Consider the following 19,530-nt stretch of genomic DNA (forward strand, 5'->3'; position numbering starts at 1 on the left):
CAGGAAGATGTGAAAATGGTGTTTGTCTTCACTATAATCTTCCCATGATGGGAATATATGCACGTAGTCCCTAACAACATTGAAAGCATTGTCTTTTAAACAGGGAATAACTGGAATGGGGTTCCAATCTACAGGAATTGGTCGTCTCTGAAGTTGGGATAGGTCTTCGGCTGGTGGACTTGCTGTACTTTTTGATGGAGTGGGATTTTTCTGTGGTAGGGCTGGTGCTATGGCAACTGAAATCGGCATACCTTTTGCTGGAGTGCAGGTCCTGTGTGGTGCAGCTAGTGGTGTGGCCAGTGAAGTATGGGTATAGTCTGCTGGAGTCGGTCCTACGTTTTGTGTCACTGGTTGTACAGCCAATATAAGTGGGGTGGTGTCTGATTTCTCCGGCACAACCATGTTTTTTCAAGGACTTTGCTGGTTCTCCTTCAGGTTCGGCAATCACCCTCTTCCTTTTTGATGTCTGATGCACAGAACAGCATTTGAGTGAAAAAACATGGTATGATGACAGATGGAATATGTATTGATAATGGATGGGCATGACATCTCGACATATATGATGAGTAAACTAAGCAGATGGCGGTGCAACAAAGTGAAGAAATGCAAGACAACATATGCAAGATACGCGCAATCAATAAAACCTTGCCAAATTAGAACAGGCACCTTGATGGGTGAACAGGACAGACCATCTGCCTTCGACTCCTCGAGGTTAGAATAGTCATTAGGATCATATTCTGAACAAGAATCAACAGGTGGGGAGCGTATGAGTTTCATTGCATCCAGAATGGCACTCAATGCCTTGGTGCCAATTTTGTAAGTCATTGCGGTGTTTAGCTTCAAGAGTGGACTGCTGCTAGTGCGACACAAAGCAGCTAGACAGATCATAGTGTAGATATAACTGGAAAACCGTAAGCATCAGAGTAAAATCAGCAAAGTGGAACCTGCTGGAATATATGTGCTAGTATTGCCGGTACGGCTAGAAAGGCTTCGGATACCAGCTCTCTTCAACTGAAGGTGCGGTACTGTTAATATCTGTGTAACTCTCAAAGGTGACACAGCTCCCCGCATTTCCTTGCTATTCTTATAGGATTCAAGTGGGCAGGCCACTACAAATCCTATTCCCATGTTTACAAAATCCTACGAATCAAAGAGGCCCGGAGAGTTCAAAGTGTCCATACCAACCGACCATATAGACATCTACACTGCAAATGTCCCTGCTCATCTTCACTACAAGGAACATACTGTACTACTATCATACTCCCTCCATTCCAAAATATAAGTCTTGGTAGAGATTTCCACTATGGATCACATACAGATGTATCCAGATACATTTTAGAGTGTAGATTCACTCATTTTGCTCCATATGTAGTCCATGGTGGAATCTATACAAAGACTTGTATTTAGGAACGGAGAGAGTACTTATTAAAGAAGAACGGAAGAGGAACATGCTAAAGAAGAGCAAGCAGATTTTAGATAATAAAATGTTCGTTGCGCAGTGCCCACACATGATGAACCAGAGCGAATTAAGAAAGCAACTCCCTGTTGTCTCTCTATATGTGGTGCATGTGCTTTTTCGAAAGTAAAGTAGGAACATTAGCTGACCAATTAAATGTTATCTATTTTAGTAATATTAGCATCATATCAGGTTCGTACGTGAGCAACAAGTTTGGAATTATGAGTGGCACATGGTTTAGCTTGATGGATTCAGGAGGAGTGCTAAGCAGGTACGATGATCGTACTGAATATAAAGGCATGTCTGCATGCAAGTGGCATGATTTTTGTCATTTGGGTCAGTCGACCATTTCAGGCGGTTGGATGAAGATCCTACGTCTCCTAACCCTTCTTCTTCCTCGTCTCTGATTCTTCCCATACAAAACACCGCATGGGCCGCCGGCCGGACCACCGGCCCCCACCGCCTGTGTTCCTCCGCCACCCCCACCCCCACCCCCGCCCCCACCTGTGTCTAGTTTTCTTCGTTCGGCGAGGCCCCACCACCGCCCCCCACAACCAAAGTCCCCACCCGAGCCCCTTCGTTCGCACCGGCGAACTCCGGCGAGCTCTCAAAAATCGACTGACCCAATTTTAAAATTTAGTCTACTGTGATTTAACTAGTGTGGAATATAAAAGGCAAAAACCATAAGCATTGGGAGTATAGTGTTGAGCGTGCCATGGCGGATCTGAAGGTGCAAACCGGACAAAGGCAACTTCGCAACCAATGTTTGCTTTCAATTAGCAAGTAAGTGATGGACAAGAAATCAGAGTAAAGCAGTGGCGATCTATTTTCTTGCTGTGATAAAGAAGTTGAGCAGATACGAAAGAGTACCGCCTCTGGTGCGGCGCCGTGTATGCATCTATTGAGATTTTGACGGTGCTGCGGTAGCGATGGCTGTCAGCGGCGTGGAAGCAGATCTAGGAGGGTAGACAGTGGCGGCGGGGCGCGGTGGACGAGACAGTCATAGGAGCGGCGCCGGCAGGGTGGACGCGGCGGGGATGAAGTGAGAGGACGGGGTGCAAGGATCCCTGTCCGAAGCCGTGGATGAGAGAGGTCGATCTCTTGTAATGGATGGCGGCGTCGGGGTATCAGCTCCGGCACGGTGGAGGAGGACGGCGGTGGATGGGGTGGCGGACGGAGGAGGCTGGGGTGGAGAGGGTGTTTTTGCGCCCCGGAGTATGAATGGGAAATGGAGGTGGAGAGGAAGGGGGAACCATGTCTTCCGGATGCGCTTGTCTCAAATGCGAGGAAATTTACAAACTTAGCCCCCGTTTCAAATTTCCTACATCACAGCAATATTAGTCGGTTGGGGATAGGACGGTAATTTCCCATACACCAAATATTTGCCGACGATAGTTTGTTTGGGGCGCCCACCGTGTATGAATCGGGGAGGGAGTCGATTTCGGCCGAGGACACACTGTGTTTTGGCGCCCACCGTGTATGAATCCGGGTGAGAGGCGGTTATGTCATGTTTGAGTGAAATTACAAACCTACCCCTATCGAAACCTATAGAAATTGAGCAGATAGGCTTTGCGTGGCAGGGATAGGTAGTACTCATTTCCATCTCGCAGATTTTGGTTTCGGGCGGTTACTGCGACTTTCCCCGCTTCGGTCAAATTTTGCAGAGTGCACGTTTACCGTGCCAACTCTATTCGAATCCCGTTTGTATTCTATCTTTTTTCGGGCGGGATCCATTTTCGATTGGAATAAAATTCTATATACATCATTTTATATATATATACTTTCAAAAGCACAACAAAGAATTCTGCTCCTTTATATGTATAATATGATTTACAAATACAATGATCTCAAAATCATAAGGTTGAATTCAAAAAATTAAACCAAATTATGTTCTACTAAAATGTATGGATCAGTAATATCTACATATTAAATAACATAGATGCGCGTGAATTCATATGAGTATGTATGTTTGATAGATCAATTTTGGTTCGAGTATGGATTACATGTATCATCATCTCGAATTCAAATATTTGAATCCCTTTTATGTTCACTCCTTTCATGCCCATCTCTCTCGCATGCATGCTCCTTCATGTAGCTATCACTCTCTTTTCTCCAGCTCACCCGCATGCTCACTTCATGTTTCTCCTATCCTCGCAAACATGGTCTCTCGACGTCTCCCTTGAGAAGTGTCACACTCTCCCTATCATTATACATTACACGGTTTTCATTATCTCTCACGTCTCTACCGTTCTCTCGTATCACTAGGTACCTAAGCTTTCTTTTACACCGCCACACACACAGTCTCCACTCGTCTTTCACATTGTCTTTCTCTCTATGGGATTCTCTCACACACCCTATATGTCTCTAGATATAAATCATACCACTAAAATTGCTCTCTCTCTCTCTCCTGTAGACACAACATTTGTTGCGGTCTCCTTTTCGTCTCCATCCCAGACTGACATTATTGATTTGTTTATCGATCAGACAAACTCCCCCCTCTCTCTCTCACACACACACACAACTCCTGCTTCCACTCCCCTTCCCGACTACCGTCTCTCTCTCACACACAAAACTCTCGCTTTCGCACCCAGACTCGTATTTCTCTCACAAACATTTATCGACTAGCCTCTAGATAGGTTTATACACCCGCACACTCGTGCTTCCACTATCGCATACATGTCTCTCTCCCGCTCCTTGTATCTATGTAGATTTTTCTTCCCTTCTTGAGACACGCCCTCTCGATCGTGCACACACACACTATCGCCTCATTTTAAGCTGATACCTCTCGCACACACACTCTTTGTGTCTTTGTCACACATGCACTCCGTCCTCCTCCTCTCTTCCTCTCGCTCTCACACACATGGGCTTTTTGCAACAACTAGCAAGATGCCCATGCGTTGCACGGAACATCAAGATGCATTTGTATGAGTAGTTTATCTTGTGGGAGAAAAGGATGAACAAGGGAAGGCCTTATTTGCAAGTGTGGAGAGGGGTGTGGGTATCTTTTTGCAAAATTGCTAGTAAGAGTAGAAATTAGACATATACCACTTCTCGAATCTTTAAACCAACAACATTCCTCCCTTATCTCATCAAAACCACCAAACGGTTAATTTTGAGTGAAACATAACTTTTTTTAGTTATATACGTATTTCAAAACTAGACTTTTTTCCTATCAAATCGGTGAATATGTATTAATCTACTCTGATCGTGTGGCAACGCATTGGCATAGTGCTAGTAGTTACTCTAATTTTCTGGACACCAGACAAATGGTGGAGTACATATACGAAGAGAAGAGGCGCACGCACGCAGTCGGGCTCTCGCTGTCTCGCACACATGAGTGTTACGTAAAGGCAACGTTAACAAATAAACCCTAAAACCCTAGGTGCACGATTGCTGCATTCGCGAGTACTGGGTACGTGGTGGAGTGCACCTTTGTAGGAATAGTCAGCTCGCGTGATAATTTGATCCGTAGGAGTTGATGGTCGGAACCAGAGGTGAACGACTTGGAGGCGGTGGCTCGCCAGTTGCCACAGATCGAGTAGCCACGTTTAAAATATCATTTTTAGCGAGGTTAAGAGTTCCGATTTTCAATGGCGCGTTATAAGTACTAAGTAGGTTTTAGAACGATTGGTACGGAGCAAAAATGGAATTCATAGTACTACATACCTCCTTGGCGTACGGTTGTATGGGTTTATGTTGCGAGATGTTGAACCTGGTAGTTCTAGGGCAAATACTATGGTTTAGATTTAGATGTTGGTTTTCAGTAATGAAAATTGGAAGGGGGAAACCCTTCTTTGATTAAAAAAACTACTACCTCCGTTCTAGTTTACTAGTCCCCATTGTATTTTAGGTCAAAGTTTGTCCATGAAATTTACTTGTAAAATGTGAATGGAAAACGAGATTTTGTTATACGCATACAAAAAAGGACTGGAGGGAGTGATTGCTCTGACACAGACGCGACCTCTCATAGCGCAGGCATTGAACCAGCGTCGGCCAAGAGGGCCCCACTCGCTGCAATCCCGGCTGAACACGCCTCCTCGCCGCATGCAACCGGCTTTCCGCGCGTGTGCCGGCAACACGTCGTTCCGCGAGCCGGTGGCATTTTAGAACACAAAAAATGACCAAAATATATTTCATTACGCATGGTCTTGACTTGTTGTGCTCCCACTGGTAGCAGGAACTAGAGGTTTTTCTTTATTCATAACTCTCCTCATTTTTTTTGGCTTTGAAATGAATCATGGTTGTGGACATTATGTATGAATGTGGAGATATCTGTGAACATGAGTTTGATGTGGAAGTTGAACTTGGAATGTCGGGCTTGCGCGTGAACTATACCATGTCCAATGCTTCGTCTGTTATTGTTTGGAAAGTAATTGCTGTTATTACATGACCCGAAAAAATATTTTGTGCCACATCAGTAGATGCATGGACATCACAACAAGCATGCTGACTGGATAAACATTTGAACCTAGCTACTATGAAGGAAATTTTGTATTGACAACAGTTTTAGATAGCAGGAGACGCCTAGCCTGCTCTGCCTCTGCTAGCTTATTTCTGGCTTCTTCCATCTCTTCTTTGGCATGAGTGAAGAGAGCATCTGATTGCTCTTTTCACTTCTTCAGGAACTCAGCTGCATTCTCAAGGGCTGTTGCATGCTTTCTTTCAACCTTTACTAGAGCCACGAGGACACGAACAGCTGACGACTCCACCTGGATTGTGTGTAATCCAGCATCATCTGGGACTTTGCACCTTGTGTCTAATCCAGCAACATTACGGAACTGGCACCTTGTGTGTAATCCAGCCTCATTCTGGAAACATGATCTCGAGGTTGACCATACTTCCCTCCTCGCAGGAACTATAGCCTGACATGAAGTTACCTATTTTTTAGATCAATACTCAGAGCAACCCAGATCCATTTAGTAGAAGCCAGATAAATAGAACTAGGAGAAGTGAATTCAAAAGGAAAAAATATATAAACAGACTACAAGGTGAGAACACCCACTTCCTACGTCAAGCTAAAAACGACAGCATTAGGATGATTAAGACTCTTCTTATGACACATCGTAGAACACGAGGCTTAAAAGAAACAGAAACTACAACATATACACATCGAAGAACACGAGGCTAAACGAAAGTAATTGAAAGGGTGTTACTTACCAAAGCTCGTTTTACAGGTTCGGTGCAGCTCCTCTTTAACTTGCCACGCTCCGTGAAGATGTCCCCAATATCCCGTGTTTGGTCTTCATTGCTCCTCTGCATGTTCACACTCGTGATTTTAAAATCTCAACATGGCAAGAAAAATATACTACTAGTAATACTCGCGCATCTTGTGGCCAACATTAAAGCACTCGTCTGCCATGTTAGAGCATCTCCAACAGAATCGCAATGCGTGGCGCTTTAAAAAAGTGTTTACAGTGCTGAGATCGAGAAGTAGAGATAGAGACTAGAGACTAGAGAGTAGAGGATAGTTCTCAGCATAGATAGATAAAAAAATAGATTATTCAACTACTCCTCATCGTCCGACTCCTCCTTGGTGATGTCCTCCTCCGACGTCTGACTGTAGGCGTGAAGATACCGATCGTCGTCGGATTCCCAGGGCGACGCCGCTCCTATCCTCATGTTGAATTGAGCATCTGCTTTTCGCCTACGCTTGTCCTCGCGATAGGCGGCTCGCTCTGCCCTCCTCTTATCCCTCTCTGCCCTCGTTTGCTCGTAGAACTCGCGCTCGTTGATGATGTCCTGCGGGAAGCGTTGGCGCCACAACACCATGGCTTCCTCGTCCATCTCGGCGATGCCGAGACGGTGCTCCCGCCTCTGGTTTTCGCGACGATCCTCGTCGGTGATAAGCCGCGGCAGAGGCGCGAGCTCCTGTTCCAGCTCCCGCGTCGGCACGTTGGGGAAGTTCAATGTTCTATGAGGCCACCGGATGCGCCATGCCGCCGCGTCGTACACGCGGGCGGCCTCGTTGGCGGTGTCGAAATTGCTAAGGCCGAGGCACATCCCGCGAAACCGGATCTCGGTGGAGAAGCCGCCGGAGGGGCGCGCGCGGACGACGCGGTATCCCCAAGTTTACCGGTGATGCGGCGGCATGGCGGCAGCGAGGCGAGAAAGAGGGGGAGAGAGCGGTGGCGAGAGTGAGCGGTGGCAAGGCACAGAGCGGTGGGAGGGCGTTGGATTTTATAAAGCGCGCCGGACGCCGCGCGCGCAATCCTTTCCCGACATCTCTGCTATCTCTACTCTCTTCTCTACTGTTATATTTATTTTATATTTAATATTTATCTCTACTTCTCTACTCTTTACTTTTTTCTCTACTTTTTCCCTACTCTTATAAAAAATAGAGTTGGTGATGATGGTGTTCCTACCATCCTGCAATATAGGCCATCCGATTTATATCCGACGGATAGGAAGGAAACTGTGGGAATTTTATAAAAAGATACCCACACCCCTCTCCGCATTTGCAAATAAGGCATTCCCTCGTTCATCCTTTTCTCCCAAATTATAAACTACTCACACAAATGCATCTTGATGCGTGCAACGCATGGGCATCTTGCTAGTTCTAAAAAACTTTCCATCATTTGCCACACTACTGGTTGCAGATGAAAAACCTACCCAAGCACAGCGCGATACAGGAGCGACACACAATTACAAGCTGATATTCTGTTGGACAAGGGAGGCTATAACCAATTACTTTTACGGGAACAATAGCACCCAGGAAATTTGAAGGGTAGGTATGAACAAAATTGGAACTGCACATGTACTGCTAAGTGATTCAATACACACATTACCAATCGAGGAGGAGAACGATGGTCGCGGCGGCCTCTGTGAGTCATGGTCGGCAACGGGAGTCAGTTCATTGTCCACGACGGTGGTGCTTCTGCGCTTGGCGTCGGCTTCCAGGAAGCAGATCCGAGACCGTGGAAGACGGTGCCGGGGAAGAGGCTCCGTGTACAACGACGATGGTGGACCGGCTCCAGTGCGGTGTACGAGATCGTCGATGAGGTTGATGCGCTGCGATGGACGAGTGCGCCGATGTAGAAGGGGAGGAGCACGAAGGCTTCGGTGCTGTGGAGAAGTCTATTTTGCGGTGGGGATAGAAAATGGGGAGTATTCAGGTGTACTACTCTGGGTGCCGGGGTGGGGTTGGCTGGGTAGGGTGAACCTGAAGTTACGAAAACAGCCCCTTACCAACCGTCATCCGTAGGCCTGTTCCGAAGGCTATGATGGTAACTTCCCACTGCTCGAATCAGGGTCGCGGGAGATTTTCCCGCCGACCTCAAAATTTTGTGACACTGAACTCCCCGTGTGGCGTGTTGGGTGATTCGGCTAAGCAACTAGCGAGTAGTACTAGTAAACTCTGCATATTAGGTTTGACCGAAGTCAAACTTCCTAAAGTTTGACCAAATTTATAGAAAAATATAAACATTTACCATAACAGATATGTATGATGTGAAAGTAGATTCAATAATGAATCTAATGGTATTTATTTGTTATTGTATATGTTAATACTTTTTGTTATAAACTTTCTGAGAGTTTACAAAACTTGACTTTGACCAATGCTAATACGCGGACTTAAATAAAAACGGAGGGTGTACACATTTGTTTTCTTAGTATGTAGTGAATTAATCATTTGTTGAAATTGTGAAATAAATATATTAGGCTACTGACTTCGAATGTAATGGTCTATACAATTCAATAGTTAGAATCATTGTCGAATTCCAAGATGTATACGAGGTCTATAGTACTTCACAACATGCTCAAACTCGCATAATCCCAGTCAAATGACAATCCAAATGCATTTCATAGTTATTACTTTGTAGGATGCAACAAAACCAACAATAACTCTACATCAACCATTATAAAAGCAACATTTTGAACATATCCCAATGTGTGAATGAAACATGCAGAGAGAGCTTGCAAAGATGAAGCACATAGGGCGGGAAAGATTGTATGTATGTGGATGAGAGAGTAGGAAACAAACCTAATGAAACAGAGAGAGGGAGATAGAGAGAGAAAGAGAGAGGAAGAAGTTAGATTTGTGAGAAAGATGGAGACATGTAATATACGTGAGATGCGTGTGCATCCGGATTCTGTACACGTGGAAGGAGAAGAGACAAATAGGTTTGGTGAGAGAGCTGGAAAAACATGGACGCGATGGGAAGGATCTCGTGGGTTGAGGGATTGATAAATTTGTGCGGGGAGAGAGGGATTGGTAATTTTGTGCGAGAGAGAGAGAGAGATGGTGGGGGGAGGAGTCAGTCAGCCGTCTTCACATCATCCTGCTTCCGAATGGCCCCGCATTCTCTAGTGCAGTGTGGTCGCCGTCTTCGATCTCCTCGATGCCCTCTTTGAAGATTGAGGTGTTGTGCATGCTGGGGTGCAGAGAAGCACAAGCGAGAGTGGTCGCCATATAACCTTGTATGGGGATGAATTGTGTGCTTGGGGGAGGCGGTGTGTGTGTGCTGTGTGTGTGTGTGTGTCAGATATTGAGAGAAAACAAACCTAAGGAGAGAAATATGTGTGTATGTGACGGAAAGCTACATGCTAAACAGGGTATTCACGAAGAGATTGTGCGTGTGAGATAGAGAGCGATGTGCGGGCCTTGAGGTGGGCAGGGGCCGGGTGAGGGTGTCAAAATGTGCGTGTTGATGCATGTGTTACATGCGTTCATGCGAGGGACGGACAAATCGAGAGAGATGATTGTTGTGTTACGGATGCTCCTCTCTCTCTCTCTCTCTCTCACACACACACACACACACAAGTAAAATACAAGACCGTTCTCTCAAGTATACACAACGTATCGGCATCTGTCTATGTCTCACTCATGCATGATCATTTGCACATTCACACCTCTCTATGTCTCTATCACACGCACACCGTCTCCACATTGCCCTTCCGCCACAACACACATATGGACACATTCACACGTTCTCTCTCAGTCACACACACAAAATCAGTATTAAAGAAAACTAGGGCGCACCTAAAACGTCCAAATCCAAAAAACACGAACTGGAGCTAAATTCACTATAAGGAAATATTGTAGCGTCAAGAAATTTTCTCAAAAGAAAAGTTGAGTAATATTCGGGGATTATTTTCACACACACAAAAAGGTTCGGTGGATGTCCTTCGAGCGCGACACGGTGACGCACCGTTCGATCGACCGCGCGGCCGCGGTTCACGCACTTGCACAGGATTCCGTATCGTGGCTGTGGTAACTAATAAAAGCGCTGCCTAAGTCTAATGTTTACGTGTACTAGTACGGTTTTCTTTTAAGTTTGACCAACCCTATATAAAACTAAACTAAGCTCCCATACGTGCACTCATCAATATGCCACCGCCGCCGTTGCGCATGCCAGCGCCCGCCTGCTCCAGCCAACAATTTCTCGCCTATCACCGCCGTGTCGCCGCCAAGCCGAAGGCTCGCCCGCTCACGTCGTCTGCAGTCCCTCCTCGCGATGCCGCCGCGCTGCCAAGCACGCGAGCAGCTAGTGGAGCCGCGTCTATGCACGCAGCGTACGAAGAGGAGGACGAGCGCATGCTCCAACACGCCAGCGAGGAGGAACTAGCGTGTCATTGTCGTCTCCGCCCACGCGGAGGAGGCACGCATGGTGGCTGTCGCGGCGGAAGCCGGTCGCGCGCGCGTCGAGCCTGCAAACCGGGTGCGGACACGGAATCTACCTTCGAGACCTTAAATGCCACGTGGATCCTGCAATCTGAAGGAGCAATTTGGGTCAGTCGACTCTTGTGAGCCGTTTGATGCAACATGGATGGCTAGAAGGGCTTCTTCAACCTCTGAAATAGATGCACGGTTCATCTTCTCAGCCCGCCACACGCCTAACCGCCTGCCACCGCCGCCGCGCCCTCCCCTGAACCGCCTGCCACCACCATGCTCCCCCCACCCCCGCCATCCGTTTAACCCCGGGCACGATCCATTTTTTTCGGCGAACTGCATTCCACACCCAACACTCATAAGGATCATGGGCACCCTGCCATCTTGTTCCTTCACTCCGTCGAACTTCTTTCACAAATCGACTGATCCAAATTATACTACTAGTACGAACGTATTAAGTACAGTAGGAACACGAAGATACGAGCAGTAGTACCAACAGCAAGAAGAACAGTAGTAAAACATATTACTAGTACTACTGTACATACTAAAGAGTTCAAATAACGAGAAAGCATAAACATAGTTCTGTTGGGGCCTCAGCACAACACACCCTTGAAAATAAACTAAGCAACTAGTCCGCTTGACACTACAGTAGAACCAGCATGAGCGACGGCACTGCCACCTACTCGGAGTCCGAGTCCACGTCCTCGACTTTGTCCTCTTCCTCTTCGCCAACGCTTCTTTGCTTGAACCGGACACTGGGCTCTGCTTCTTCATCCAACCCTTGTAGATATTTAAACAAAGGTAGGCATCCATTGATGCGTACAGGATGTGATCTTCATCTAATGTCTTCGAATCCCATGCATGATGAAACTCGTGCTGAGGTTTCTTCAGTTTAGCGTACGTAGGATCAATCATGGCTGCTGCCAGGGTCCGCATTGAAGGCTGAGAGGAGGACACCAGGCTCGCCTTCTAGAGATCGAAGGGCTGGCCTACAACGAGGCCTATCCGACCCAGGACATCCCTGTCGTTCCTAAAGTCTATAGTAATGAATTTCACTCTTTCGTCCTTGAGGAAGTTCTTAAAATCCTGGCACTCAACATCAGCATGGCATATGTGGTAGACCAAGCACACGTTATGTACGCAAACCTGGATCACGACGGGCTTCTTCTTCTCTGCCTCCTTTAGTTTCTTCTCTCTTTGCAGGACTGTGGTGTACTCAACATCTAGCCCAGCGACCCACTCATCCGTTGAACTGTTGAACATAGTAGGAAGCGAGCAAGGCATGCTTTCACCGTCGCGGATCCACGTGTGTAGATGACGAAGAACTCATTGCCGGTGATGGCTCTAACCTGGTACTCAGCGGCGACCATGGAGGTTTGGGAGGCCATGGATTTTGGAGGAGGGTTAGGAGAAGTTCAACTGGTGTAATGTGAAAGGACAGGACGACTGGGAGCAAACTGTTGTAAGGTACTGTACAAGTAGAAGACGGTGACCAGTAGGGTGTGCGAACGGCGTGGGGTTGCTGGCTTGCTCGGTGTATAAACGGCTGCAAGCCCCCAAAGGGTTCTCGAGAACTATGCGGGACCCACTAGATGTCATGTCTACTAGACCCATATCGTAGGCCTGGCGGTATAGCTTCTACCTGTTCGCACGCCATGCCGGCGTGTGGGTAACTTCACTTAATTCCGTCAACCATCACGCCTCCCACGACCTTTGCGTCCCTCTCGCGGTCGCGCCCTTTGCGACTTCGACCCGCTATAAATGAGCAACTTTTTTTGCCTACTCCGCATGCATGATAATCCCTCTGGTCCTTTTTACTTCTGTCAACCGTTTGCAAAGTGTTTCACCAAATTTATACTAAAAATATCAATATCTACAATACTAATTATAATGTGTATAAGAACTACTATTAGATGAGTTAAAGATTCTAATCCTGAACTAACCCTGAAGTAACTCTAGCGAAAGAGGTGTTTGGATGACAGGGTTAGATGGAGCACGGATACGGCGAGGTGCCTTCATGGGCGGTGCGAGAGGGAGAGAGGGAGGGAGAGGACGAGAAGCTTCCAGGAAGTGGGGAGGGATCTGCTGCGGGGAGAGCGAGAGAAAAATGTGTTTTTTAGCGTCCCGAGAAGAACTAACCCAAATAAGCACCTCTTGGGTGGGTTAGATTTTTTTGGGTTAGTTGAGTTCAAACTAACCCAAACTAACTCTAACACATGGATCCAAACAGGGCCAAGGTTAGCTATTAGAGTACTACTACCTCCCTTCTAGTTTAAAGGGCTCGATTCAAAATTTTCACCTACTCTTAGCAAGATAGAGGCGGTGGAATAGTTTTTGTAGTCTGCAAAAGTACTCAACTAATGCTGTCGTTCTTCCCAAAAAATGTGTTTACCAATGCATGCATGAACACTACTAGTTACTCTAACCCCCCTCTCTTCTTTAATTCTTTGCCACATCAGCATGTTTGCTATTCCCGTGTGCATGATACCAACTAAGATACCGCCATTATGGCCAGCCTTAACCATCGCATGCAATAATTTAGTGCACCTTGAAATATGAACATGTGTGGGGCGTGTATGTTTTTAATGACTTGAGACTATACCTAGCCCGACATGCAAGATGAGACTTTATTATGCACTGTTTCCCATACCTACAGGAAGACCGTTCGTCTCCAAATCTTTTCCTCTCCATGTGTGGAAACAATATGCCTGCCAGACTCTCCTTCTCCCTCCGGCGATCCCACCACTCCACCCCATGTGGAAAAAATCTGCATGCATGACTCTCCTCCCCCCGCGCTCGTCCAATCCGTTGTGACCAGCAATATTTCCACCCCTTCCCTCCCCCGTAATTTACTCCAACAAATATGCCACGTAGCTGTTACTCACGCAACATATCTTCCGGGGCGCTGCTTTAGTTACTTAACTGCATGTGCATTGGGTCACTGACATATGGGCCCAACAGGGGTCTGGCCCACATGTCAGTGACGCAACTTGACCTACAGTCAAGTCAATGTAGCTCAGTCCATATCTTACGTAGGTGTGCCATTGCTTGCAATAAATACTGTGCCTCCCACGACATTCGGAAGAACGCTCACGTTCATTGCTATCTCCTCCCCCTCCCTCTCATGTCGACCACCATGGCATCGCCCCTCCCAAGCCCTCGGCGCCCCTCGCTGGACCGCGCGGATGGTCACGCGTTGCCATTCCGTTCCTCGCCGCCACTAGTCAAGGAGGACGCGTCGGCGTTCCGCTCCTCGCCGCGACGCGTCGAGGTGGACACGTCGCCGTTCCGTTCCTCCCCGCCACTAGTTGAGGAGGACGGGTCGGCGTTCCGCTCCTCGCCTCGACGCGTCGAGGTGGATGCGTTGGTGTTCCCAATCTCGCCAGCACACGCGTCGGAGGACGCGTTGGCTCCCCGCTACGAGGAGAACGCCGCGCCGCCCGCTGAGCCCCCCAGCCTTGAGGAGCTTTGGAAAGAAATGGATGTCGCCTTGTGGGAGGCTTTGCCTCTAGCAGAGCGCACCAAAATAGAGGCGGAGAAGGAGGCCGAGGAAGAGAAGCGCACCGCGGGACAAGCTGCCTGGCAGGCCTATGTCGCGTCCGAGAGAGTCAGGCGATTGGCTCTTTGGCAGAAGGCTCGTGCGAGGGTCGTGAGGGTGGCGGAGGACACCCGTGCCAAAGCCCAAAGTGCAGTCGGGCCCAAGCGCCTCATCTACGCTTGGCGGTACGTGGACCGGATGCGTGCTTCCAGCGAGGAGGAGTACCTGTTGGCGCCGGATCACCACTCCGGTGAGATCGCGCTCGCCCGCCGGCAAGCCGCCAATCAGCACCTCGCGATTTGCGAGGCTGAGGAAGAGGCATTTTGTCGGCGCGCTGGGAAACGGCCGCGCACCAGGGCACTCGTGGCACGCCGCAAGCGCTCCTGCGAGCGTCGTGGCTTTTAGTGGGAGTATAATTTTTGTTTCGTAAGGCGATCTCATTAGTTTTGGGACGCAAATGATAAATCGCGAACATTCAGGAATTACTAGTGTCCTTAATTAAGTATGTAAAAGGGAAAGTTTGGAAACCTTGTGTATTCGTACACATTTTGTAAGTACGTGCATATAGCACAAACTTTACTATATACTATCGCACTACACGTATCTCTCTATATATGCTTGCAGACTGTGCTACTCCCTCCGTCCAGGTCAATAAGTCATCTTTGGTTGTGCACCATGACCAAGAAGGAGGGAAGACTTATACACCTAGACGGAGGGAGTACTACTATTAGTTATGTACGTGCAAATGCACGTTTTAACATTACGATGCGGTTTTTGTGAAAGTAGAAAAACATCACTAGTCAAGCTTGTGAAACGATTCAATGCAAAACAAATGCAAAAATGCTCGTTTGATTGTTTACTTTTAGCTTGCTTCTCCGTGGTTAGTTCTCTATCGTACTTTGTACGGAGTATCTCACTGGTCGGAAAGGCATGCAAATTCCCAAACCGCTTCCTACACCCTGTATCGAATTTTTTGCCTAACAAGTTGTGTCGTGCAATTGGAATTCCAACCTGAGTACTACTACTAGTAGGAGTACCAGGGGCCAGTTCTTTTAGGCTTCTAGATTAGTAATCCCATAACCTCCATCCTGGTTTATTGGTCCCCATTGTAATCTGTGTCAAATTTTGATCATAAATTTAACTAATGAAATGTTAGTGCATGTCACATGCACTAACATTTTATCAGTTAAATCTTTGGTCAAAATTTAGCACAAATTACAATGGTGAGGAATAAACCAGGACGGAGGTACTACTAGTAGTAGTTTAGAAGCCCAAATAAATGAGTGAGGCGGTTGAATGTTACTCTCCACTGTGACTAGTCTTATGGGAAAAGCTGGGGAAGCCGCCAAAAGAACTGGCCCTAGGAGTAGTAGCTAGGGATACTAGGAGTAGTAGCTAGGGATCAAGTGTGCGAGATGAACCGGAGAAAGTAAATGCAGAGAGATGAAATGCAAAAAAGTCGGAGGGATGTGATGGTTGCTTGTCCGTTTATTTTACTAGGCCACTTATTACTGGGAGTGGTTGGGTTTTGTGATATGACGGCTTTACTGCCGCGCCACGAGCGGGGTGAGACTCCCGTGCAGCGCCGCCCTCTACACTAGTACTACATCGGTCGTGGTTTATCCCCCATTGAATTTGACTGAAGATTTAACTGACAAAATGTTAGTGCATGTCAACAAAAACAATATCGTTGGATTCGTATTTGAACATAGTTTTCAATGATATAATTTTAGATGACATGCATCATCATTTATCGTACTACATATAATGTTAGTTCAATTTTTGGTCGTACTAATCTATAGTAAGGTGCCCGTGCATTGCACGGAAGAGTGAAATGCATTGATCGGGGAGTTGTTTATTTTGACAAAGGATGTGGGGGTCATCTCATGTGTAACGTGTATCGATAGGTTTGTTTGGATATTATTTCATCTCTAGAGCTCACAAACATCCGGGTGAAATAGATAAAAAAGTATCTTTTGTAAACAAAATCGTTCAACTGTTCAACCTGCATCCAAAACTTGTGAAGAAATAACTCTTATTGTGCTTTGCAAGAAATGATCTTCAAGAATTAGTTTTTGAGTATCCATTGTTATACATGTTGGCCACAGATGACATGGCACTTTCTTATAGTCAATAGTTTGCTATACTATTTAAGTATTAACCATGCCCTTATACACCTAGACGGAGGGATTAAATCAGGATGACTTGGAAGGGGGCAGAGGATATGTAAGAAATGGTTCATCATAAGTCTTTCACCAGTACTGTAGTAAAAATTCATACGTGGAAGATTCTAGACTAAACCATAAATGGATACACTTTTATTCATGCGCGATACTCCAATAGAGCAAGATCATGCATGGAAGTCTCCACATGCTTAGACAACGGATTACATTGAGCGAAGACCAATGATCAACATTTAACTTGATAATGCAGATGTCTAGGTGAACCTCCTTGGAGTCCCCGTGCACATTGTTGGGGGTCAAATAATACTGTGCGTCTTCCATGTCCACATCGGCGGGAAGGTCCCAGCTCGGCAGAGTCCAAGTCAGCTTGACGTAGCCAGTGTCACCACCCACGTACCTCCGAGAGGTAGTAATAGTGAGCACGCACCCGTACATCGGCCTCGTGTCAGTGTCAGCGTCAGTGGCGTCGCCCCTGACGCACACTACAGAGACGGGGCGGCGGCCTGTGCGGGCCTCGCCGGTGCCCACAATCAAGAGGAAGACACTGCCGTCCTCCTCTGGGACTAGCAGGCGGCGGTGATCCTCCAGCGACTCTGGCACGGTCAACGTGTAGCACGTCTCGTACTTGATGTTCTTCGCCAAGGGCCAGTAGTGATCGCCGCACGCCTGCGTCAGGTGATGCACGATGTCCGCCTGCGAGCCCCAAAATGGCACCGGGCACTCATAGCAGTAGACGAAGGGCTCCTTGGAGGCATCGACCAGGCCATCCATGAAACGGGAGTGGCTGTAGGGGACGTTCCGCCAGTTGAATATATGAGCAAGTTACTACGAGATTTAGTCCGAATAAGCACAAAATAAATCATGACGGCTATAACAGAGATTAAACTAATCATGCGGACTAGCATAGTAGATGAACAGATCGAATCTAGGACACAGACTAGAAACATGAATTCTACCATGATTTCGAACAGGAAGAACAGAAACACATACGGTGCAACGGGAGCAGCACCATTGGCGTTGAGGTTGTCGCCCATGTCGTTGAGCAAGAGGTTGCCGAGGTTGCGGAAGAAGTCGTCGTCGGTGAAGTCGTCGCTGCTAGCAGTCGCAAGAGTGCGCTCCCGAAATTTCAACAGGGCCCGCCGAATGGAGCACAGGAGGGAGTGGCTGTAGGGGACGTTGCGGCCGCCGAATGGAGCGCAAGAGTAGCCCACGAAGCAGTACATGGTGCTCCTCCCTAGTCTCTATTCTTATCTCTATCTCTACTACTGTTATTTGTTTGTTATAATATACTAGTTGTAGTTGTCAAATTGAATAGTACTGCGCCGTCCACTGCACGCCCGGCTGAACATGCCTCCTCGCCTCCATCAAACCCCTCCGTTAAACCCGCATGCAAACCGAGAAACCTACTCCGGCCCGCGGGAGGAAATTTGTCGGTTGCCGTTGGAGAATAATAGAGTCACGTCCAATCCATTTGAGTTAATTGCGTGTATGATTCTCCCTCTATAAAAAGTTAATTGCATCCTTAATCTTGTATTCTAAGTACTCTGTGGGTTCCACTGTCAGTACATTGTACATTACTTGCAGGCTGGCTACAGATTCGTACAGAAAGTTAAAAAGAAACAAATCCATCCTTAATCCTGTATTCTAAGTACTCTGTGGGTTCCACTGCTAGTACAGTAGCGAAAGAAGTAGTATATATTAAAAAATATAAAAAGCTAAAGTTTAGGACAGAATTTGAACTCAGGTCGTCGCGCTGCGAGCATCCGGCCCGGACGAGTACACTAGGTTTTGGTTGCGGATAATGCAAGAGATAAACCTTTATAACAATGAGCCCATCCGTTGCAATGGATCCAAAGTAGATTAATACATATTCACAAATTTGAAAGAAAACAGTTTACTTTTGATATACATATCACTATAAAAATCTTATGTTTCACTCCAAATATATTATTTGGGCTGTTTTGATGAAGTAAGGGAGGAATGTGGTTGGTTTAAAGATACTAAGGGGTTTTGTGTAAACTAGAGCAGAGAAGTGGGAATTGTTGCAAAAGGCCACAACTTACATGACAGCCGTTAAATGTAGATCTAATGGTCAGAAATGGCAGATGGCAGACACACCATCATCACCAACTGAGTCTTTTATAGGAGTTGGAGTAGAGAAAAAACCGAGTAGGTGATGATGGTGTGCCTGCCATCTTATAATATAGATTGTCCGATCTATATCTGACACATAGAAAGCAAACTATGACAAAATATACAAAAGATACCCGCACCTCTCTCCACATTTACAGATAAGGCCTTGCCTCATTCATCCTTATCTCCCACAACCTGATTGCTGAGCAATTACAAAAGGAAGTCCCTGGAACAATCTGGCACGGTGGCCGCTGCCGGCGCCGTCCATCCCCATGCCTCCGCCCAGTCCGGCCACCAGTCACCACCACGCCCCACTCCTCCTCACCTCTACATCATCTTTCTCTACATATCATTTTTTCGATGAAATGGTCGACATACCATTTTCCGATAAAATTCTCAAGATATCATTAGTTTTTACACATGGGATTACTCCTGCATGGGTCAATCACAAGAGGTGTTTTGTAAAAAAATGCATCTTGATGTTCCGTGCAATGCATGGGCATCTTGCTAAATTTTTTTGCATATAATTCCAAACACCACGTAGACACGGTCTTTGACCATTTTACAACTATGTTAGTATCATTGTTAGTGGTCATCCGGTGCAAGTTATAGC

The sequence above is a fragment of the Triticum aestivum genome, chromosome 5D (genome assembly GCF_018294505.1).
Source record: "Triticum aestivum cultivar Chinese Spring chromosome 5D, IWGSC CS RefSeq v2.1, whole genome shotgun sequence".
In the NCBI taxonomy this organism is placed as follows: domain Eukaryota; kingdom Viridiplantae; phylum Streptophyta; class Magnoliopsida; order Poales; family Poaceae; genus Triticum; species Triticum aestivum.